Raw genomic sequence first — 26,916 nt, forward strand, 5'->3', positions numbered from 1 at the left:
ACCTGTTCTGCCCTCCTGTTCTCCAATTTTATAGAAGAAAAACCATAAAAGATAAAAAGAGAAACATAACATTTTTGCTAGTTTGAGATAAAGATACCTACACAGGGAGTTTCCTTGTGTTGTTTCCATGCATATATGTATTACAAACCTAATTGATTCAAATCTTGCAATCCTCTTCACTCTTCCCTCGTCCCCTTCCCATGGAGGCTCAGTCAGCTTAAGATTTCTATACTCATTTCTGTACAGTGAGCACATCAACCACATTTAAGTTTTTGGTTTCCTTCCCTTGCCCTATCTCTGCAATGTGCAGTCTCCCCTTAGTGTGACCCATGTTCCATAATATTGATGCATTTGTTTTAGGTCTATAATCCACATGAGGGAGAACATGCGGTTCTTTTGGCCTTCTGAGCCTGGCTAACTTCACTCTGGATGATGTTCTCCAGATCCATCTATTTACCTGCAAATGACAAAATTTCATTCTTAATCAAAAACTTTTTAAGCAAATATTACCTATTAGGCAGTATATTCAACACTGGGTTTTTCCCTCTGTGCGTTATCATTTTAAAAAAAGAAGATTATTCATTCACTTAAAGATCATCCTAAAATTATGGCATGTCATATCGGCCTTTTCTTCAGAAGTTTCTATGGTTGGTTTGTTTTTACTCATGGAAATACCAGTACCTCTTCAGTCCCTACTAGACCATCTATGAGAATAATTCCCAAACTTTCCTTCCTAAATCTGACTTCATGTCCAGGCTGTACAAGTACTATCTGCGAAACTTCAACTTAAGTTAAATATAGTCACATGTAAAAAATTCGCAATGACCTCTACAAATACACATATTCAAATGCACATACACACTCTTCTTCCTCTTTATATACTGGTAATGACACCGCATCCTTTCTACTGCTCAGATTCAAAATTTCGAACGTAACTTTGATTCTCTCCTATCTCCCTAGTCATACAACTCCAACATCACTAACATTCTACTCCCCAACTTTCTCTCCTTCATGGGCACTCTAGTCCAGGACTTCTTTCATTCTCATACTATTTCAGTACTTCCCTACAGCTATGTAAAGATTCATCTTCCAACAAGCTCTTCATAAAGACAGGCTTAATCATTTCCCTCTAATAGTTCAAAAGTCAACAAATGGAATCCACACTATTCAACTTGGCATTCAAAGACCACCCCACAGGTCTCTAATCTTCCTCTCTAGTCACACTAGAATGCTTGTTAATCTCACAAATGCTATCTGTACATGACCACACCTTTTCACATGTATCATTCCATTTCTGCTTCTCAAAATATGACTTTACTTTAAGGTGCTTGCCAAAAGTATACTTCCCTAATGTAGTTTATTATCCTGTCCCCTAACTGGATACATTACCTCCTTCCTTTAAGCTCCATTGCCTTTAGACATTAACCTTCTCCTATCTCGTAGTACTATTTTTAATGCTCCACATCGTAGTTTAAAATTCCTCTAAAGGATCAAATCTTGTAGCTTTTATATCCCCAACAGCATTCTAAGCATAGTGCCTTGCATATAGAGAGGAGTCCATATACGTTTGAAGAGAATTAATAAAAAGTAGCATAAAACTAGTACTCTGAATTTCATATATGAAAGCATTCTTCAAAATGCCAGGAACATTAGCCTAGCAACAATCTTAACCATATCTTTCTTCCTCATCTGCTGGCAGTACCATTAATCTAAAGTTAACAACCTTATGAAAAGTTTTTCATTATGACTACCTTATACAAGTTGAAGGGAATATTTGATAAAACGATGCTGTAAAGATAATTGAATAAAATGAGCTTATGACCACAAAAAAAGCCAGGCATTGTAGTTCATGCCTGTAATCCCAGCACTCAAGCAGCAGAGGCAGGAGGATCACAATTTCAAGGCCAGGCTGGACTACACAGTGACACCCTGCCTCAAAAAACCAAGAGCTGGGGAGGTAGCTTCATGACAGAGCACTTGCCAAGCTTGCCAACAGACAGTCCTGGGTTCAATCCGTAGCTCAGCCAAAAAAAAAAAAAAAGTGTGAGAAAAATGATCAATCTTAATAAGGTGGAAGCCCTTTCTTTCCTTAAAAACAGGAAAAAAAAAAAAAAAGAGGACAGGGAAACAATTTCTACAATCCTAAGATAGAAAAAGACAAATACACAGTTATCTCAGGTAAAAAGTAGAGAAAATTATTTTGAGATGAAATTTTTAACGGAAGAAAGCCCCAGATAACTAGTCTAATACTTCAAGAAGAGGTTTTGATTTTGAAGCATTTTTGTGATTATCGAAGTTGTTTGTCTACTGCTTACCTGGAATAAAAATAAGCTATCCATTACCTTTTGAAAAGCTGAATTTTTTCCACAACTGTTTTTCATGCTTCTTCAAGTGCATTATGAAACCAAATGGCCCTCAATAAGATAACTATAGTAACTGTCCAAAGAAAGAATCATTCTCCAATTACCCATGCCAGAACACTTAGGTGGCATTTGACAGAGGCAGGAAAAGCCAAGGAACATGCTAATTTATATATATATATATAATTTACTATAATAGAAATGCTAAGAGATTAATATTCTCAAACTGTTACTTGTTTAATGATACATAAAATAGCAACAGAGTTGTTCAACCCTGTCTCATATTAAGCATTCTAAGATGAGCTATTAAATAGTACTCTGCAGATTGAGATGTTCTTTGAAAAAAACAGAAAGACAGCAGACTTTTTTTAAAGGGACCTTTGCTTGCAACATTAACATGACCTGCAATATAATTCTATATTCATTTATGAACAGTGAATGTAATAATCAGAATGATATATCCATTTTAATGTAAACCCTTTATATCTTAAATAATTTGAATACCACATTCTGCCAAATATAATGCCCCCCCAAAAGGGCGACAAGAAGGTTTTGCTTAGGATGTCTAAAACAAACTTAAAAAGGGGAACAAAATTTACATAACCAAGGTCACATGTGTCATACTCATCCAGTGTCATGATAAAGATTTAACAGGTAAACCATTCCTAACTCTCCCATCAACTTTGAAGATAGAACTGCATTTCCAATAGCTGCTGGACTTTTCAATCTGTATATCTCAATCAACAATTCAAACCCAACACATTAAAAAAAATGGCTTTATTCTTCCCACAACCTTTCTTCTTGACTTCTTTCCCCTTTGCATCTCATCTTTACTTGTCATTAACATCAATCTAGCCACCCAAACTATGAGTAGAACATGTACTGCTGTCCTCTTAGGGAAAAAAAAAAATAACTACACATAACAGAATGGAAATGTCTCATCAGTACCTCTGTCTTGTCTATTCTGTTTCCCTCATGCCCAGTCAAAAACCCCAACTCTTTTTCCAATTCTGTCTTTTCCTTTCCCCTTATCAATATCCATCCTCATCATATCCTGCAATAATTCCTACAATAGGTCTTCCTAAATTTACTGTTTATGTCTATCCTCTTACTCATCTGTAATACTATATTCCTTGAATGTCTGAATCACAAATCAAAAGCTGAAATGGTCCATTTCTTACAGAATGAAGCCCAATTCAATAATCTTTATGACTTGGCCAGTCTCCACTGGACTACTTGTCACTACCTAAATGTAAAAATCATACACTTTCAAAAGCCTTTGATCATACTATTCCTTTAAACTGAAATGATCTTATTACCATTCCTTTGCCTGCAGAAATCCATCTTATTCTTCAATGCTTGGCTCAAGTGTCATCTTCTTGATCCCTTGGTCATAATTAATCTTATACCACACTACTATCTTATTTCTTACATTCTGACATTTTTATCTAATAGTCATTTCCATACCTCTTTTATTCATTAAAATAAAAGATATTGGAGGATACTGGAAACATTTAAGTCACAGTCCCAATTCTATAGCCTGGCACAACACCATGAAGACAGCAGGCATTAGCAAATGGAAGGTGAGAAATACAAATCTGACAAAAATCCCAGCTATTTAGAAATCACAGTCATAATCGTTCACTAGAATCTACATAACTAACAAAACTGGAGCATGCCTGTGTTTTCCCACTCAAACTATTTCCTCAGAACACAAGGTCCTCCCATCCCACTACAAAGATCTTTTATCACTCTTCCCTAAGATAATACCTGTGAATCCAGGCAGAGCCAAAATTCAACCTTCTTAATGACTGTCATTTTAAAAACACCTTAGCCAAATTGATGTTTTTAATCTAAAAAACACCACATAATGCCATCTGATCACATCAATTTGCTCAGTAGAAAAATTTAGGTAAAAATGTGAGTCCTTTCTCTTGGACAATACAACCACCCCAACACTGAACTCTTACAACATTTATAGTCTGTATAACTTAAACTGAGAAAATTTAAAATATGTTACTAATTAATTTTAAAGTAGCATATAACAGAGTTATTGTGAATATGGTTAACATTGTTTATGTAAAACACATTTTCCAAAAACAAAATTTTATGAATAGTTGCACTATTTTACATTTTGTGCAACTTCCCCTCTCCCTCCTCCAACTTGGTTTACTGAGACAGGGACTTGCTATGTAGCCCAAACTAACTCAAACTCTTGGTCCTCCTATCTCAGCCTTCTGAGTGCTGAGATTACCAGCATACATCACCATGTCCACCTTGTATAACTCTTTATACCCAACTTAATGAAAGACAGTTAGCTGTTCTTATCTGTTTCTGCATTTATTCTATTGTATGTTGTTTTGGTTCATCACATGAAGACTATTACTTAATATAGTTACTTTTAATTTAGATGAAAGATACCATCTGCTCATACCTATTAACATCTATATCGCTTTCCATTAAAAACCATTGGTCTATCATTCACTTACGTACATTTTGTAGCATCATGCGGTGGTCATTTGAGAAATACTGGTTCATTGCTGATCTTCCAGATGTTAAAACATTTCATCTACCATACCCAGACATCCCATTCCTTTTACCATTCATTACACAGTAAAGAATTAATTTAGCAAGGCCTGGTTGCCCAAACTCTGGATATTTCAAAGAAAAGTTGGAGTCTTAACCAACTCTTGGAAGTTAACATCTGAGCCCTTGAAATATCCTACTTAGTAAGAGTGCCTTTACTGGAGACCTTCAGCCACACCAGACAGTTTATGCTAACAAAGTGATTTATGGTAGAGGTCTCGGTGCATACAGTATCAGTTTCACCTCTGTAAACAAACTCATAGTTACAAAAGTGAGTTATTAAGGTAAGCCACATGGTGCTTCAGACCTACATACTCAACACCCAATAAAAACCCTAGACACTACTGCTCAGGTAAGTCTTCCTAGTTGCAGATACTTCATTCATATTGTCACATGTTGTTGCTAGGAGAATTAAGCACTGTCCATGTGACTTTAGGAGAGAAAAACTGGAAGTTTGCATCTAGGCTCTCCTGGACTCCGCCCTGTGCAGCTTTGTTCTGTGCTGATTTTAATATGTATCTTTTTTACTATATGTCATCAATATAACTACTGTGCTGTTAGTCCTCCTACCTGAAGGTTATCTTAAGTATGTTAAACAAAAATAATTTCATGAGAAAAGCCATTAGGTATGGTGCTCTCAAACTCACAGTTGCATTACAAGGTTTCCAAAATTTGAATTTTTGATTGAAAAGTTGAATTTTGCTTTAAGCACTAAATACTGCCAGTTATTTCCTTAAAGTGGTAAGTTCACTTAGTTCTTTTTCAAGAAAATGTCATCAAATACTCAAGTCTGAGTAACCATAATGTGTCTGTCTGTTGCTCTTCAAAGTAAAACTAGTGAGCCATAAAAGGAGTTAGTTCAGTTCTCAACTCAAATAATCACACACTGCTTTCCCTCAAGATATTACACCACTTCCCAGTGTAGCATTACATTAACTTTCCATTTCAACACACAGAATACTAAATGGATACACCCTTGAGGATTGCAACCGAATAAATTAATAACTTTTACTCTTCCATCAAAGACATTCTTAAATTGAAATAGGCTTTTTTCTGTATGTGCCAACAAAGAATACAATGACTTTTTAGTAGAAAAAGTCATTGCATTCTCTGTGATTTATTTATTTATTTATTTATTTACTGCCTTTCTCCCTTTGGCAAAATGTAGCCTGCAAAAAAGCAGTCATTTTTGTCTGGCTTAAGCTAGGTTTAAAAAAATTCACCTGTTAAATAAAAATACAAAAAAGTGGTAAACAGTTGGCCATAGAAAGTGTAACTGGGAAACTGACAGTGACAGAAGGGCCCTTTTTAATTAAAGAATACTTTCATATATATATATACACATATATATGCATATATATTGTATTTTCCCTGTATGTAAGTATACATATTGCCTACCAGAAAACTTAATTTTTATTTGCAGGGAGGAAGGAGCTGGAAATTGAACCTAGGGTCCCAAACATGCTAAGCATATACTCTACTATTAAGCTTGGGAAAGACTGGAAAACTTAATACCCATAACTTAATCATATATGTATACATATATACACGTTATATACATGCATATTCATGTACGTAATAGCAATGCTTGCTACTAAGATTAGGAAAACTAAGAAAGAATGAAGGAATGGAGTTTTTTTTCCTATATGGCTTGTTTTTGTTTTGTTTTCAAACAAAAGGTATTACATAGTATTTGTCACATTACTTAAAATAATCTTCCAACCAAGAATAGCTAGAAAAGGTGAATAAAATATAAAAGAAACAACATTGTCAGTTTATTTAATACCTATTGAGGCAATCAGAACTTAAGCAGTCAACATTTCAGAAAAGTGGAAACTGAAGAAGTAAGGAGTCATTCAGCAGCCACTTGACACTTTTTCCTTCAAATTATTTGCCAGTGTGGTCACAAAACAAGAAGCTGAGAATCCATGCAATAAACCTACATTTTCTGCCTGGCGTCTAATAAGAGGAAAAGAAGCCAGGAGAATTTCTATCAGTATCACACGCTGGTGAGACAAATATTAAAAGACTTGAGGGGTCAGCATTTCAGTCATAAATGGAAACAGAGAACTGAACTACTTTTCCTCTTGAGACATTTACTCAATCCTATGCAGATAAGAAACTAAGCAAAGACTGTGTGACAGAATGGAGTACTGAAAAGCTTTGTTTTTAAGGTGACATGACTGAATTCTACTTGCTTAGCAAAACAGTGAGCCATCTTTCATAGCAAGTTATCATTCCAGTACTCTAAATTATCAAACACAAGACACATCAACAGATAGAACACAAAGAAAGAAAACAAGGGAAAATAAAGGTATAAAATAAAGTTTCAGAAAAGGTAACTAAAAATTGGTTCTTAGACTAATAAAATCAACAGTTTCAGCAAGACTGATCATAGATGAAAGTCAGCTGGGTGCAGTGTTTCACACCTGTAATCCCAGCTACTCCAGGTGGACTTCAGGAAGATCAAAGTGCAAGACCATCCCAGGGAAAAAGTTAAGCAACATTCCATCTCAACCAATAAGCCATGCACAGTGGCTCCCTTCTGTAATCCCAGTTGTGAAGGAGGCACAGGAAGCAGTACATGGTCTGCCTTGTGCAAAAACCTAAAACCCTATCTGGAAAATAACCAAAGCAAAAAGGACTTAGGGCATGGTTCCAGTAGTAGAGCACTGCATAGCAAGCATGAGGCCCTGAGTTCAAACTCCAGTACCACCAAAACCAAAAAAGGATGAAAAAGTCACAAATTATCGATTTTAAACCCATAAGTGAATTAATTTTAAAATCAGAGACAGATTTTAAGATAACAATTATTCAGAGTGGTGATGTAGCTCAGTGGTAAAGTGCGTGCCAAATGCCACAGGCCCTGGTTTCAATCGCCAGCACTACAAATGTAAAAATAAATCAAAAAAATAGTGGAAAAAAGAAAAACAGACATAAAGATGAAATAAAGCAAAAAATTAGCACACCTAAAAACTAATCAAATTTACCAAATTAAGAATTATAAATGAGATTAACAGACCATGTTTTTAAAAGGGAATTAACTAGAAAACATTCATAGAAAATATGCGTACTGAACAAAAAGCAAAAAGAAAATTCAGAAAAGAGCATAAACAGCGAATGGGGCATAGTTTACCTACATGCAAAGTCCAAAAAAAGGTAAGAAAGAGAAGAGAACAAAAGTAGAATCAGGAGAAAATGACCAAGAATTTTCCAAACCCAATGAAAGATTAACCAAAGATTCAGGAAGCTCACTATACATCAAATAAGAGAAAGGAAAAGAGTCAGAGACACAAAGAATGCACCATAGCAAGGAATATCACAGCAAAGTTGCTAAAAATAGAAGAGTGAATCATAAAAGTAGAACAGAAAGATATTATCTTCAAAGAAAGAGCAATAATGCTGCTAGAGTGGCTCAAGTGGTAAAGCCACCTGCCTATCAAGCATAAGACCTTGGGTTCAAACCCAGTACCACAAAAAAAAAGGAGGAAAGGAGAGTAAAGGAATAAAGAGTAATAAAATTGTTGCTAACTTTGCAACAAAAATACTGGCAGCCAAAGAGAATGGAATATCTCCAAATTTTTGAAAGTAACTGTAAACTAGAATCTTCTGCAAAGAGACAAAATTCTTCAGAAACAAGAACAAGTATGTTTTCTAGTAAATGGAAAGTGAATTTGTTCACAGCAAATGTTTAGCCAGAAAAAAAAAATCACAAAAGAAGTTCCACAGACAAAAGAAAAATGTTCTTACAGAGAAGGGTGGAAATCCAGTATAAAATAAAAAGCATCAAAAAAGATACATGTATGGGTAAATCTAGATAAATATTGATGGTATGAAGTGCTTATGGTAATATTTGTTCAGTATTATTATAGCATAAGTATAAGGAAAATGCAGGACAATAAGGTAAAAGGTTGGATAAGTAAAGTTCAGGTGTTCTAAGCTCTTAGTTTGCTGGGGAAGTAATAAAAGTAAATATTTTCAGTAGACTGTAATAAATCAATGATTTATGTTATAATCTCTAGGGCAACCACAAAAATACCAAGATTACCAGACTATCTAAGAGATACATATAAAATACAGTAACACAGAAACATTGAAAAGAATGGGAAAAGTTATACCATATAAGCACTAATAAAGAAAACTGATGACAAACTAGATTTTAAGACAAGATACATTATTAGAGATATTAACAGGCACTTCATAATATTAAAGGCATCAACTCATCAAAAACTTAAGCTAATTCTAACTGTGCATATACCCAGTAATGCAACATGAAAATAAGTAAAATATGTACAAAAGTACAAATAGTTATATTTAGCTAAGTCCCCTAAAAACAAAAATATGAGCAATCTTAATGGAATAGGAAGAATTACATATTTCTCAATAGTTGATAAAAGGAGACAAAAGGAAAAAAAAACCTCAGTGAACATATAAAAAATGACCAAAATTCAAAACTATACTTGATCTATAAAGAAAATTGCATCCAATAACTATATATATATATACATATATATATATATATATACATATATATATATATACATATATATATATACATATTCCTGTCAGGTGGCTATGGAACAATTACCCCAAATTTACCTACGCTGAATCAAGCCCCATTTCAAAAATCATTCCAAGTATGTTTTCTGCCTGCAATGGAATTAAGCAAAAAATCACTATCCCCCCATAAAAACTTTAAAAGTTCTTAACTACTTAGGAATTAAGCAATGAGCTAGGTCACATACCAATTTGTGATCTGCAGATAAAGTTATACTTAGAAGGGAATCTAAAGCATTAAATGCTTATACTCAAAAAGAAGACTAAGATCAGTCTAAGACTCTACCTCAAGAAATCAGAAAAAGAACAAAAAGGTAAGCCTGAAAAGGCAGAAAAATAGCAAAAAAAAAAGAAAAAAGAAACCCACCAGAATTAGTAAATTCAAAAGCAAAGGTATAACATAAAACTTCAGAAAAAAATCAATGTAGGTTCTTAGAAGGATTAATAACAATGATAGATTCCTGCAAAGCCAAAGAAATGAAAAAAGGGTCGCAAATGATCAATTTCCAGTAATGTGAAAGGGATATTATAAAGGCTCCATAGAATAATTATGCTATCATGTATAAGAATTATTTAAAGGATATGCTGGGTACACCAGTGGCTCACACCTATAATCCTACCTACTCAGGAGACAGATCAGGAGGATCTCAGAGACCAGCCTGGGCAAATAGTTCACAAAACACATATACACACACGCACAGCTGGTGCACTGGCATTGATACCATGGCAGTCATAAGCCTGAGTAAGATGGGCTATTTAGTTGATGAAAATAGGTCAACCAGGTATCTATTTTTTAAATTCAATTTTGACCTCTTCTTTGTTCCAACAATTCCATGTATGTGTTACATCTAAAAGTGAAAGATAAAACAAGAAAGCTTCTAGAAAAATAGGCAGGCATATTCATATTGTTAGGACAGGCAAAGATTTCTTAAACATGGCCAAAAAAAAAACATAAGCACTAACTATAAAGAGAAAAATAAATCTATTAATATTAAGAACTTCTGGTCATCAAAACAGCAGTAATTTTCCTATTTCAGGAAAGGCAAGGCACAAAACTGAAGATATATGTAAGATATACAGCCATCAAAGAACTCACAGCCAGGACAGAGAAAAAAATCAGTATGAAAAAGATAAATCAATTTTTAAAAAACTGGGCAAAAGACATGAACAGCCATGCTAGGGAAGTTCATCCAAGTGGACAATAAACATATGAAAAGATACACCTTCCTTAGTCCTCACAGAAGGAAAATACAAATTACAGGGGCAATTTTACCACCCATCCACAAAAACTGCTAAAATGAAAAAAAGAAATAATATCAAGTGTTGACAAGAATGTGGAGCAACTTGATCGCAGCTTGGAAAGTGAATTTGTAAAAATACTTGGCAAAGTGAGTTTGTGATAGCTATCAAGCTTAACATATGGATATCCTATGATACAGCAATTGTAATCCTAGGTACATAATTCATAAATGAATATGTATGCCCATTGAAAAGCACTAAAAGAAAACGCAAGGTATAATATGTATAATACACAAAACCTAAACGTTATGTCCATCACTAGAAAAAAATAATACTATGGTATAATCACATTCACACTAGAAGCAATGAAAATAAATAAAACAGTGCTACAAGGATAAATCTCATAAATACAACAAAGTTAATGAAGTAGCCCACAAGAGAATATTTACTACATAATACACAAGTCGAAAACTATGGTATAAGAAGTTAGAATTTTGTTTACCCTTGGGAGAGGTAGTGTATTAGGCTAAAAGTAGGCACAAAAGAATAATATCTGGTTCCTTGATTTAAGTATGAAGTATGTAGGTACATGTGCTTGCTAAAAGTCACTGTGCTGAACATTTATAATGAATGCTACGTTTTATATGTGTTATATAAATAAAAAGCATATTTAAGAAGAGCATAATGCTAAATACAAAAAAAAAAAAAAACAACTCATTATGCCAAAATTTTCATTTCAGCATTAAAAAGGAACAGGCTTTAAAATATTAAAATATTAGTGTGGGTGTGTGTGTGTGTATATATATATATATATAAAATGTGTGTGTCTAAAACAACTGTTAGGCAGTCAAAATTATACACACACTAAACAACTAAACGGTGCATTATCCACCTGCTGCCCTTCTGACATTATATCACCTCACAACTTAATCTCCTTTATTCCCAAAACTGCCAAAAGGCCAGCACTCTCATAACTTTTATAAACTCACATATGTTCTGCTCAATAATCTATGACTTCAGTCAGAACTAGCAACTTAGTCAATGGGTTACACAAAGCCAGGCCCTAGCCCTGTTTCATCTCTTTTGTCTTTATATCACTAATGCCTCATGCCCACTGAAGTCAGAGAGACAATGGGAATCCAGCTTCTGCTTCTTTGGAATGTGTACTTTATAGTCCTAAATATTTTGTCATTATTTTTCACTTTCTGGTTCATTAAGTAATTATATAAGCTGTAATCATATCCATCTTTTCTTAAACTCTTTCAAAAAAAGATCTGAATTCTTTAGTAAAGTATTACCTTAAAAAAAAATTCTTTCTTAGCTCAAGTGGTAGAACACCTGCCTAGCAAGTACAAGGCCCTGAGTTCAACCCCCAGTGCCACATAAATAAATGAATAAATAAATAAACAAACATACATACATTCATACATATTCTTCAAGGCTGGGGATATAGCTCAGTAGGATGTGATCTCTAGCAATGCATAAGTAAATAACTAATTAGCTAACTAATTAAATAAATTTATAAATGAATAAATAAAGGATCTTCCATCCTCAATTATTATGAATACTATTCTAAAACTTGTCATTTTTAACAACAGCAATAAGAATTACAGATATTACCTAAAAACCAACTGCGTGGGTTAGATTTTATTCAAAACTTTTCTATCATGTTTCTGTCTTGTATCTGTTACGAGTAAGTAAAATAAGGCTCCCAGCTGCAGAAGATTTCTCTTATCCTTCTCAATCTAAAATACCTATTCTTATTCTACTGGTCTTCTCTTTTTGAACAAATATAGTGTGTCTAAAGAAAAAACTTACAAGACAACAAAACACCTTGATATTGCTATCTCTATATAATGTTAACATGTCATTCATTTACATATTTGATTCATCTACTCTTTTAACATTTATACACATTTCTAGTACCTGTTACAATTCACATCAAAATCACCCATCACAGGGGCTGGAGATGTAGTTCAGTGGTAGAGTGTTTGCCTGGCATGTACAAGGCCCTGAGTTAACCCCAAGCACTGCCACAAAAAACCAAAATCACCCATCACGAGAAAGTAGATGTCAAATGTTTCCCTTGTTCTAGCTATGACCTCTAACTACCCTTTCTAAAAAGACTTCCAAACTGCCAAACAAACAATCTCTTTTAATAAAAATTAAAACTTCTTTAAGCCACCTCCAGTTTCCTATCTGGAATATAAGAAAGGCAAAACGCTGAGCAAACTGAAAAATGAGTAACTCTTCTTAGATGCTTCAGAGAAGAGAAGTCACAAGGCAAACTTTTGTCTCCAAAATTGAGAGACAGGCAAGAAAGAAAACCACAGAATACCAGAGCAGAAATTCAGGAGCAGAAACTTCCTTGGAGCCAGGCCTGGGTGGCTCACACCTGTAATCCTAGCTACTCAGGAGGCAGAGATCAGGAGAAGCGCAGTTTGAAGCCAGTCCAGGTAAATAATTCACGAGACCCTATCTCAAAAAAAAGCTTCATAAAAAAAAGGGCTGCTGGAGTGGTTCAAGATGTCAGCCCTGAGTTCAAACCCCAGTACCGAAAAAAAGAAAGAAAAGAAATGTCCTTAGTAACCAATGCCGGGGTAGAGAAGTATTTGGGGCTTTTGTTTTTTTTTAGGTTGTTGTTTTGTTTTGTTTTTGGCAGATTATTCTGTTATTAGAGATTATAAATGAGAAGTTATTTCAATACCTGAAGACCATGCTACAATAGAAGATTCCATAGGCTTAAGATTTTTAGACAATCTGGAAAGTTTTTTATATTAAAGTATATTCTTTCTGTGGCATGGAGACATTCTTCTCCAAAAGGTTACTAGACAGAGATCATTTCCACCATCATCACCTATGTAAACAACTCGTGTATAATTTACTCCCTATTGTAAGTGTTTATCTACAAATTCTACCAAAACTACATTTTTTTACAAAGATTCTTTGTGCACCTATTCCAAGAATGAGCATGATAATTTTCCACACTGAAGTGACTATTGCTATCAAAAGCTGCTGTATTTTTAAATGCTTTATGTAACACATGAAAATTACCAGCTGCTAAACCCAATCCATGAAGATTGAATTTGAATCTGAAATAATGATGCAGTCAAATTTACCCTTATTCTTTCTTACAAAAATGAAAAGTTCCGCCATCCCTGGAGTGAAAGGCATTGTTGTCACTGTTCCTTTCAACTGTAACTGATGAACCACTGAAGCCTCCTCAGTGTGGACAAGTCTGAGTCAAAAACTCCAGGGGCACCCAGTCATAAGGTTTTACCTACAGAAGTTCTGCTAGGTACCTATACTAAATACTGGGAAAAATGGAACAATTTTGAAATATTCCACAGCATTCTGTTCTTCTTAACAAGGCCTGCCTTCAGTAGGAATTTACCAAGCTTAACTTACCTGGGGTAAGGAAAATAAACAACATCAACTCCCTTGAGGCTTTTCCAAGGGGGAAAGCAAACACTGCATGCCAGCCCCTAATAGCCATTCTGTCTCACCTAAAGTGGCAAGGATGGAATAGAGGGTTAAAAAACACTGGTGAAGACCATGGCCCTGGGGCACAGATTCACTACAACCAGTATAGGGCTACAGAATGCTTCCCTTTTCCACTGCATGAATAATGACCTACTTACAACAGTTCCTTTTACCCAATACATTTCATGCACCTTTCAACAAAAAATTATAATGCATACTAAAAGGCAAAAGGTACAGTTTGAGGAGGTAAGTTAAACATTAAAACCAACGTTGTAGGAATTCTGTAATTATCAGACTGAGAAAATTTTAAAAACTGATTAATATGCTAACTGCTTTAATGAAAAAGGTAGACAATATGCAAATACATGGATAATGTAATCAAGGAGATGGAAATTCTAAGAAAGAATAAAAGTAAGTGCTAGGCATCAAAAGCACAATAAAAAAAAAAAGAATGTCTTTAAGAGACTGAGTAGTAGACCAGACACAGCTGAGAAAATCATCTCTGACTTTAAAGTTACAATAGAAACTACTTCTAAAACTGAAAAGAAGAGGAGAAGACTAAAATTTTTTGGGGAAAAAAAAAGCAGGGGGAGGACAGAACATCCACAAACTGAGGCAACTACAAAAAGTCTAACTTTTGTATAAAGAGAAAAACAGAAGATAAAGAAAAAGAGAAACAGAAGCAATATTCAAAATAATTATGTCTTAAAATTTCCCTAAATTAATGTCAGACACCAAACCACAGACACATAAAACTTAAGAAAACACCAAATAAGATAGATGTCCCTTCCCCCAAAATATATCTAGACATGTCTTATTTGAACTTCAGAAAAATTAAAGATAAAAACACAGTGAAAGAAGTTAGAGGAAACACCCCTATAGAATTCCATTCAACATCTCATAAGTTATGCAAGCAAGAGGAGTGGAGTAAAATAATTAAAATATGGACAGGAAAAAAATCAAACTAAAATTCTGTCCCTTCCAAAACAATCCTTCAAAAGTGAAAAACAAGCAATTCTCATTTTCACTATAGAGACCATCCATTTTTGGTCCATTGAAAGTGCATTCCTTTCCTAATAAACTTTATTAGCACAGTTACTACAAAAAAAGAAAAAGTGAAGGTCAAATAAAGACATTCTCATACAAACAGAAATTAAAATTATTTGTTGTCAGTAGAACTGTTTTGTGAGATGTGTTCATCTTGGAAGAAGTTCATCAGAGAGAAATGATATAGGTAGAAAATCTGATCTACATAAACAATGGAAGCACAAAGAATAATTAGCAATTACTCTAACAAGCAATAGTTTGTTCAATTTAACAGCAACAATGGTATCCATTTACGCACATTCATAAGTAGAATGAATGACTGTAGTGATACAAAGGACAGAAGTAAGTAATCAGGAATGATGTGAAAATGATGCATATTGCAAGTTCCAGGGCAGACACTAAAGAAAAGTTTAAAGAAAAAAAAAAAGGAAGAAAGTGAAAATATATAAAATGCTCAATTAAAATCACAAAAAGAGCCTGGGAGGTGGTTCGGCCTATAATCCTAACTATTCAGGAAGTGGAGATCAGAAGGATGGCAGCCTATCCTCCAGCCCAGGCAAAAAAAAAAAAAAAATTTTGAAAGACCCCATCTCCACCAAAGGCTGGGTATAGAAGTGCAAGCTTGTCATCCCAGAAACACAGGGAAGGAGAAATAGGATCATGACCCAGATCTGCCAAAACATAAAGTGAAACCCTATCTCAAAAATAACCAACTCTTAGATAAATGTAGTAAAACAAAAAAAAAAAAAAAAAAAAAAAAGGAAATAGAAGGTATACTGATTGAAAAGGCAGAAATAAAACTATCTTTGTTTACAGATGACATGATCATCCATGCAGAAAATTTAAAAATACAAACATACATATATATACAAATCATAGAACAAGCAAGCAAGCACAACAGAGTGGCAAGACACAACAGTCAATGAACCAGCAATGGCCCAGTGGAATTTGAAATTAAAAACACAGTACTATTTACATTAGCACCCCCAAAAATGAAATAAATATAAATCTAGCAACACATGTACAAGATCTATAGATTGTATATGAGGAAAACTATAACACTCTGATGAAGGATATCAAAGGAGAACAGAATAAATGAAGATATATTCTATGAATAGACAGACTCAATATTGTTACAATGTCAGTTCTTCTCAACCTTATGTATAGAATCAATGCAATCTCAGTCAAAATCTCAGCAAGTTATTTTATGGATATCAGCACACTCATTCTAATTTTATACGGGAAGGCAAAATACCTAAAACAGCCTTCATAATAATGAAAAGAAAAGAAGGAAGTCAGAGGACTGACACTACCAGACTTTAAGACTGCATGGTTTTGGCAAACAAATATATAAATAGGTCAATGGAACAGAATGCAAAGCCTAAAAATGGACCCAATTAAATATAACCAACTCATGTGCAGCAAAAGAGCAAAGGTAATACAATGGAGCAAAGATATTCTTTCCAACAGTAATCAAACATTAACTAGTGCATACAGCCTCCTGTCAGAAAACTGTGTTCCTTTCTTCCAAATTCCATGCAAAATTAATCAAATTTATTTAATAACTAATAGAAAACATAAAAACAAACCACGTAATTCACTCCTCTTTAGTTGCCAATAGCAAATATACAGAATTTTTATATAATTCCAAAGAACTACAAGAATCTAACTTGAAATTTTATTTCTCCTATTAACACAATAAGCACTGCAGTATCCCATAAGTAATAATTCCATTCTACATCCCTAGATTACCTTTCTTAAGAACTAAAGATATTAAAAATATCCCAAAGTTCTCATATTTTCATAGTTATTTTTATTCCAATTATTTAGCACCCTGAATAACATAGAAATCACTCTAAAACACAATTGAGGTGGGTAAACAATAAGCTCACCACCTACCACTCTGCCTGTTTATACATAGAAAGAGAACCCAATAGTCACATATATGAGGTAATGTATGAAAAATTTCTATACTATTGTTGCTGAATAAATGAATAGGAAAGTTACCAATGACTTAGTTTTAAAAGTACTATTTCTCTTGAAAGGAGATAATTATTTTTTAAAAAGCCTATTACTGTTTCCCATTCAACTCTAAGGAAGGTATTCATTTAAATATTACTGAGTAAATGCTAATACAAAAGCAACAAAGCTCCTTTCTACACTCCTGAGATAATCTTCCAGAATGCACCTATGTGTATGTATCTAAACGTAATCAGGATATAACTGTAACATATTCAAGCAATGATAAACAAGGAATAGAGAAAACAAACAAAACAACAAAGTATAAAATTGGACTCCCAATCTTCCCATCTCTACCTCTCAGGTAGCTAGGATTATATGAGCCACCATGCCTGCAATATCAGCATTCAGGATGCAAAGTCAGAAAGAGGATGAGTCCAAACCAGCCTGAACATAGGAGCAAGACTTTGTCTCACACAGACGAACCAAATTAAATCCTAACATATCAATAAAACTGATATGTTTATCAACCTTTACCAAGATTGGCCAAGAAAAGGAAAGAAGATACAAATTACCAACATCAGAAATAAAAAGGGGTATCACTGCATATCTTACAGACATTAAAAGAATTAGAGATTACTACAAACAAGTCTATGCTTGTAAGTTATACAAACTGGAATAAGTTAATTCCTCAAAAACCACATACTACCAAAATAAAAGAGAGTGAGTAGTCCTATAACCATTAAGATAAACTTATAATTTAAAACTTCTTTAAAAAAAAAAAACCTCTAGATCTAAATGGTCTCACTGTTGAATTCTACCAAACATTTAAAGAACAATTAATACAAATACTTTATAAACCCTTTTGAAAATACAAGAGGAGGGAAAATGTCCTATTTCATACTATGAGGTCAGTATTGTTCAGATACTGACACCTGAGAAAGATATCACAGGAAAGCTACAGACCAGTATCTCTATGAACTTAAGACACAAAAATCCTCAATATGGTAATAGGAACCTAAGCCCAGCAAAGTTGGAAAAGAAGTACACATCATGACAAAGTGGGATTTATTCTAGGTATACAAAACTGGTTCAACATTAAAAAATTAATATAAAAAAATGTAAGATACTATAAATTGACTCAGGAAAAACATCTGACAAAATACAACAGCCATTTGTGATTAAAAAAAAAAAAAGGCCCTCTCAGAAAAGTATAAAGAGAGGTAACATCACAACTTGATCTAAAATAAACAAACTATAAGCCTACTGTTAACATCATGCTTAATAGTGAAACACTGAATACTTTCTTCCTAAGCATGGATGTCTACTTTTATCACTCATATTCAACACAGAACTAAATTTCCAGCTACTCCAGTAAGAAAAAGAAAAGGCACACAGATCAAAAAAAAAAAAAAAAAAGGTGTAAGAGTGTTCCTATTTCCAGGTAATATTATGTAGATCCTACAAAATCAATGGACTCTTAGAACTAAAAGGTAAACTTAGGAAGATCACAGGATACAAGATCAACATACAAAATCAATTCACAATTCTTGTTTTAAAAAGTATATTCTATATAATTTCTATTATGTAATATTCTATATACTAACAATGAGCACATATAAACTAAAATTAAGGCCGTAATAATATCATTCCAAACAAAACAAGTACAAATTTAACAAAAAATGTACACTACTTATATACTGAAAATTATAAACTGCTTACTAAAAAAAACCAAAGATATGAATAATTGGAAATACACACCACCTCAGTTATGTAATGATCCAATTCTCCTCAGATTCATAAAATTCCTAAGAAAACAAAGATTTTGTAGACATAGACATTCATGTTCTAAAACTTGTATGTAAAGGCTCCAGCCCTAATAGCTAAAATATATTGAAAAAGAATAAATGGAAGAAATCACTCTACTTGATATTAAAACTTATTATATAGCTACAGTAATCAACAGTACGGTACAACAGTCCCTTCTTATTCTCAGGGGATACCTTCCAAGACATCCCAGCAGATGCCTGACACAAAAGCTAGAACTAATGCCTATATATACTACTTTTTCCTATACATAAATAACTGAAAAAGTATAATTCATAAATTGGGCACAATAAGAGATTGACAACAATAAAAATGTAACAACTATAATAAAAGTTACTTAAAACTTACGGATTATGCATTTCTAGCATTTTCCATTTAATATTTTCAGACCACAACTGACCGCAGATAACTTAAACTGTGGAAAGTGAAACTGTGGATGAGGGGAAACTACTGCTTTAAAGGAAGGAGAGACACAGATCTACAGAACAGAACATAGAATTGAGAAGTAAACCTACACAAATATGCCCAACTAATTTTTTACAAAACCTCAAGAGCAATTCACTAAAAGTGCTATAGCAGGTGGACATCAACAGCCAGATATTTAAACATCAATTTAATCATACCTTATATCAAAATTTTAACTCAAAATGGATCATGGACCTACTGTAAAACATAAAACTACTTTCAGAAACAATAATAGGAAAAAAATCACTGAAATGTAGCTAGGCAAAAACTTCTTAGAATTATCTCTAAAAGTACAATCAATAAAAGAAAAACCTGACATATTAGACCTCAACAAAATAAATCCTTAGATCTGCCAAAATATCCTGTTAAGAAGAGAAAAAGGCAAGCCACAGACTAAGAGAAAATATTTACAAACCATATATCCAACAAACAAAGGACTAATATTTAGAATATTATAAAGAATTCTTTAAAAACTCAAAAATAAAAAAACAGTCCTCTTGGAAAATGGGCAAAAGTCAAAGAGGATAAATGGGTGACAAATGATCACATAAAGAGATTTTCAGCATCACTAGCCATCAGGAAAACGCAAATTAAGCCACAATAAAATATCAATGAACACTTATCAGAATGGCTAAAATTTAAAAATGACGACAACAACAAACGCTGGTGAAGATATAGAGAAACTGGATCATTCACACGTTGCTGGTAGGAATATAAAAGGGCGTAGCCCTTTTAGAAAAGAGATTGGTAGTTTCTTACAAAAGTGAACATGCAATTATCATACAACCCAGCAAGTATACTCTTGGGCATTTATCTAACAGATAAATGAAAATTTATATTCACAGAAAAACATACATAAATGTTTATAGTAGCTTGTAGTCAGAGAATCCCAAACTATTGGAACCACATGTCCTCCAGTGGCTAAATGCCTAAGCAAATTATGGTACATCATTATTACAGATGACCACCATGAGCAAATACCACATATCATGAATACCACTCCACAATTAAAAGGAACAAAGTACTGATACACACAACAACTTAGCAGAAGTCAAAGGGAATTATACTGAGTGACTAATGTCAATCCCAAACAGATATAAGCAAAGTCTTTACTGCCTTTTCCTGCAGGGAATTTTTCTCCTGTTTTTTCCCATTTCTCCCCATTTTTATGCTGCTATACTAAATTCCTTTCCTAATAAACTTTACTACTGCTTTTACTAAAAATAAATAAAAAAATAAAAGGTTACATACTATGTGACTCCATTTATATAACATTCTTTAAATGACAAAATGAACAACAAAATAGTTAGGAAAAGAGGGAGGGAGAAAAAAAGAGAAGTCTATTTGTAGCAATGACATACAAGGGATCATGGTAGTGCTGAAACTACTCTGTATCTCTACCATGGTGATAATTACATTAAGGTACACATGTAATAAAACTGCACAATACTAAATATGACACATGCATATGCACACACACAAATAAGTCTATAAAGCTAGTGAAATTTGAGTAAGATTTTATTAAGGTCAATTTTTTGGTTGTGATATTGTTCTATGGTTGTACAAAATGGGTGAAGAGAAAAATCTCTGAATTATTTCTCAAAACTGCATGTGAGTCTATAATTATCTCAAAAAGTTTTAATTTAAAAGTTGAAAGATCAATATTTAGACAGATACAAGACAAAGGAAGGTCTACTACTGTATAAGGGTCTTAAATATGAACACACTCTAGTGAGTTACACTTACAAAAACTACAAAAAAAACTGAGAACAATATCTAAGTCTTTCCCTTAGTGTGAGACACATATACTAGAGAAAGAAAATGTTAAAAGTAACATTAAATGTTACTACAAGGAACACAGAAGAAATACAGAAAATTTGCTGGAGTAATATCTGATCCATAGGCTACCAGGATCATGGATAGAAACTTTCTACACAATAACAGACTTGAATTTAACTTTAAATATGCTTTCCATCTTTTAACATAGGTATAGTCAAAAGAGATACAAACTACTGACTCATAACCAAAAAAGGCAAAATAAGACAAGCTTTTCTTTCTTACAGTGATTGGCAAGTATTAAAAGAATAAGAACTTTATTTCTCAAGTAAAAGATATGCATTAAATGCAAAACTCACCCAAGTCCATCTTTAAATATGCAGAATTACCCATCCATTAGTCAATTCAGGCTGCCATAACAAAGTAACATGGCCTAAGTTGCTTAAACAATAGTATTTATTTTTTTCACAGTTCTAGGGGGCAGGAAGCTGAAATATTAAGGTGCTGGCAGAGCTGGTTTCTGGTGAGGTTCATCTCCTTGGCTGCAAATGGTGGCCTTCTCAATATGCTAATAGGAACTTTTGGCTGTATATACATACCCCTGGTATCTCTCATTATAAGGATTATAGTCCTATTGGATTTGTGAGCCATGCTTTATGAACTCATCTAACTTAATTACCACTTCTCCAAATACTGTCACACTGGGGTTAGGACTTCAATCTATGAATTTTGGCAAGGGACACAATTAAGTCCACAACACCAAGTGACTGCCAGTCCTGAAGTATATTAGGTTTGGATGGGTGTGTGTGTGTGCGTGCGTGCGTGCGTGCGTGTGTGTGTGTGTGTGTGTGTGTGTGTGTGTGTGTTGTGTATACTGTATGCAGTGGAAGGGAGAAAGCAAATGAAAAAACACAGTACAGGCTATCTGAAATCTGAATGGGATATTCAACTGGTAAACTCTATACAAATATTCCCGAATCTGAAAAAGCTCAGGTGAGGTGGCATATATCTGTAATCACAGCACTCAAGAAGCTGAGGCAAGAGGATGGAGAGAGTTCAAGGGCAACCTAAACTGGAAAGAAGACCCAGTCAAAAAGGGAAAAGATAAGGAGAAGAGAAAGAGAAAGACCAAAAGAGAAAGGGAGAAAGAGAGAATGAAGAAGAAAATGAGAAAGAGAAAAAAATGAAGGGCGAGGGAGTGCTTAACATCTAGCAAATGATTAGTAAATAAAGGGCACTAGGACTTTGCCTTCCTGTCCTCTCAAAAAACAGAACTAAATGCTTAATTATAAATATTACCCAAATCTAAATATTTCTCAAAAATTATGAGAACAGGGTTGTATCTCAGTTCTACCACTACTTAGCTAGCCATGAGAACTTCAGCAAGCCACTCACCTGACTCTACTTCTGTACCTGGGCATTAAGAAGGTTCCCTCTATCACTGAAATGCATATTATCTCATAAGTATAACAATGCTATAAAAATCCAAAAAGATCATGGTATGAAATTTCAATATCATTCTTTCATTTACTTTCATCTTTTACTCTTTAACAACCATATTCTGAATATGAAAAACTTACCTATACATGTCCACAGATTAATCTTATCATCTTGTTTCTCTAAGTAATCTATCATCTTCCAACTACATTGTATATTCTTTTATATTTCTGTTTGTCCTCCATAATGCTGTTTTGCTCATTAAGTCATACCATCACAAAAATGCCTAGAATCATACCTCAAATTCTACTGAGACAACAGGATACCCCAAATCGTATTGATAGAATATGAAGAAGTTATTAAATTGTATCTATTAACTATTTTTAACTTAGCCCAAAGCTGAAATGTATTATAGGTGATTTCAAGATAACATACTTATTATACAAGTATCTATATATTCAAATAATGAACCATAATCAACATTCATATGCATTATTTTTGTTTAATACTAAACTAGTAGCCAAAAGCAACATCTATTATGAGAATATTTAACTCATTCAATGAAAGGCAATTTATCTGTTGGGCCTAAGAAAGGAACTTCTAAGTATTTGCCCCTTCTCCCACCCCAAATCTTACCATTAGTATTCTAAAATTATCTGATATTACATGTAAATGAGTAATCCATGTGGTGTACTGTTACAATGATGCCCTCAAGAAATCTAACCTTCCAGGCTCTTTACAGTCTTCTCCCACACCAAGTCTCTACTGGGTCATGTAACTTGCATTGGCCATTGAAACACTAGAAAGCATCAGGAACTTAGAAGTTTGATAAGTAGTAGCATTCTGGAGCTTGTTCCTTTAGAATGCTCCCTTTGTTCGCTTAGAATGCTTCTTGCAAATGTATAGACTACAGGGAAGGAAGGAAGAAGGGAAATGCCCCACTATCCACAAGCGGTTCCAGCCATCTCAGCTCAGCCCAGCTAAAGCCACCTTGTACATTACAGCTAACAGATGACATGTGGAACAGTCTCCTTCAAATAAAGATTGTTGGTGTTTTAACAACTAAGTTTTAGAATGTTTTATTATGCCACAACAGATAAGCAAAACAATACATGTAAAGCAAACAAAATAGTTCCTATTTACTAAGCAACAAAGAAATGTCAGTGGTAATAACTGTTATAATAATTATTATAAAAATTCCCCTACCCCAAGGTTTGAGCACTCCACTCACTTCTCTAAAGGCCAGTAAAGAGATAGGCACAAAGCACCCAAAGAGGCCCATTATTCATTTTCACTTTCTTCTTTCTAATTTATGGCTGCTCTTGTTCTTTTTTATATCTGTCAGTTAATGTTTGCCCGTTTTCCCCAAAGTAGCTAATTAATGATTTAGACAAATTTTAGCGTTTGGTTATGCTTTATACCTCAGTTAACTATAGGCAACCTACTCAACCTCCCTCCAAACCACAGGTAAAGCCCAATAGAAAAGAATCTTCACTTCAGATCAAAAGACTATACTCATTAGATTCATATTTCTTTTTGACCTGATATAATCATTAGGAAATCAGACCAATAACCTCTTACTCAGAAAACTAAGCAGCAGGGAAAACATACTTGCTATTTTTCCTCAATAAACTCACTGATTTTTAACTATCTAAATTTCTTATCCTTTTAAGCCCTATGACCCTTTGCTCACACTCATAATATTTACCTTAATCTACACTGAATCACAGTTACTGGTTCATTTAACTTCCTTCTACTAGAGCCTTCTAACAGATCTTCCCTGAAAGAGGGACTCATTAAAAACATGGGCATTGTACTCATTGCTATAACCCCTGAAGCACCTCCACTACTCATACAAGTATAGTAAAAACATGTGAGTTCTGGTCAGGAACCACTCTATCCATAACTAGTCTTTGCAATTCTCACCCCTGTTTTTATCAAGAAACAATGGCTCACTCAGTTATAAGGCAATCAGTGACAAAGCTAATGAATGCTACAACTATATGTCCTAACATTAACCTTCAGCAGTTATTTGACTCAAAAATGATTTTTAAGGAAAAGAGAGGTACTGTTTTACAATTCTTATTTTCTTTTCCTTAAAGTTATAGGCTAAGACACCTGAATATTAGGTCCAGGGTAAGATCTAAGACAGATGCCATGCAAATAGTATTAAAGGAAAGCAGGCCTGGTGCCAGGCACTGTACTGAGTAGTTCAGAGTGCTCATTAAATCTTAATTAAGAATAACCACAGAGAGAGGTACCATTATTGTTCTGATTTTAGAGATGGGAAAACTAACCTTACTAAGATCACACAGCTAGTAAGTGGTAAAGTCAGGATTCCAGCCCAAATCCTGTCTATCTTCATTTGCACTTAAGACACTATACCATATTGCCTCTATTGACTCAGTTGATCTAAGATTTTTTGGGGAGATGGGGAGGGAAGAGGGATCGTATTTCTAAATGGCAAATTTTAAAAATATACTAGAAAATGGAATGGGGATGTAGTGCAGTGGTAGAGCATTTGCCTGGTATGTATAAGACCCCAGATTCAATCCCTAGCACTGCAAAGTAGGAATTTTTTTCTCATCATAAATTTTCAATTTTATTCCTAAATATAGGAAAATCTCACTTAATGAATTTCTCACAAACACAATTTTTCCTAATCATGTTTTATTACTAAAAATTTAATGGGAATACTTCACTTTCCACTCAATTTTGCTATGAACCTGAACTGTTCTTTATAAAGTCTATTAGAAACAATTTAAGAAGCACAGCATCCTAAATATGCCTGCGCCTACTCTAAACATGCCTAAGTCAGTTCAGTTATGAAATGGCACACGACTATATTCTTTCAGTACGTAAAAGTTGGATTTTGTTTATTGTAACCCCAATACTAAGTATGTAGCTGACATTTAATATGTAATTTACTGATTTTCTCAAAAATTTCAGGATGTGCAAGAAGTGCTGTAAAACTGGAAGTTTTAACAGTTCTAGAATATTCCCAGAAAAGTCTACAATACATATGTGTGACATAAATTGAAATAAAATCAGATAAAAAGTTAAACTCTGTGTTCAGTAATATAAAAGGAAGGGGTAGGGGCATGGCTGAAGTGGTGCAGCACCTGCCAAGGAAATACAGGCCCTGAGTTCAAACTCTTATACCTCCAAAAATAAAAATAATAGAAGGAAGCCCACCGGTGGCTATCAACACTAATCCTAGCCACTCAAGAAGCAGAGATCAGGATGACTACGGTTCGAAGCCAACCCCAGCAAATAGTTCGACTACAACTGCTCTACACAATGGAATAAACGACTACTTTTCCATCTTAAATATAGAAAATGCACCCTTAAGTAAAAAATGGATTAAGTATTACAGAATCTTTCCCTAATTAGGTTTTAAATCCTTTCTAAATCCTCTAAAATTTTTTTCAACTGTCCAAAGTGACTGTCAAATCTGTTTTCCTAATACCAAGGTTGTTGGAATTCTAGGAATGAGTTAAGACTAATGTGAGAGATCTATAAAAGAAGTTTTGCCTATTATTACCACTTCCCATCTCAACATTTTTCTCTTATCAAGGTCCGCCTTTATAAATACATAACTGGGTTCACTTACAAAAAGAACAAGGGGGAGATTCTAATGTCTGGGGGCGGGAAGGATGCATTTGTCCTGAATATGCTGCAGTAAACTATCTAAACTAATTTTCAAACAGGACACAGAATTGGCCACAAAGAGTTGAAAGAGAGCACTATTTTCTTTTACTTACTAAGGCTCCATATGAAAGTATTATGAGAATACTAATAAGCAGGAGTTCTATGGATTAGTTATAGACACGGTTCGCTCACACCTGTAACTCACACAACGTTGCTTTCTCTGCGACTTCTCAGAAAGTGATCCAAAGACTCCCGAATCACTGTACTTTCAGTAGACAGACGTTGGAATTTGCAACGCAAAAAAAAAAAAGCATTCCGACTAATGCGTTTTCTAAATCAATACAGCACTCTTTTAAATCCATGTATTTAAAGTTTCCCACTGGACACCTAGCTGCACCAGGGGACAGACACAATTAGGGTGGACTGTGACCGCCTCCACAGCGGCAAACTCGCCTGAACCCTGGGACAACACCTCAACTTGGAAGGGGCAGAGCCACATCCGGTGCTCACTGGACACACATTTTCCCAT

At 34.1% G+C, this 26,916-nt stretch overlaps 1 protein-coding gene and 1 pseudogene across 1 annotated transcript in view; both read right to left on the reverse strand.

Annotated features, from left to right (window-relative positions):
* Positions 1 to 26,916, reverse strand: part of Rasa1 (RAS p21 protein activator 1) — a 92,597-nt gene that overhangs the window by 64,401 nt on the left and 1,280 nt on the right. The window lies entirely within an intron of this gene.
* On the reverse strand, positions 1 to 26,916 carry LOC141423958 (pyridoxal phosphate phosphatase PHOSPHO2-like; annotated as a pseudogene).

The sequence above is a fragment of the Castor canadensis genome, chromosome 6 (assembly GCF_047511655.1).
Source record: "Castor canadensis chromosome 6, mCasCan1.hap1v2, whole genome shotgun sequence".
Taxonomy (NCBI): Eukaryota; Metazoa; Chordata; class Mammalia; order Rodentia; family Castoridae; genus Castor; species Castor canadensis.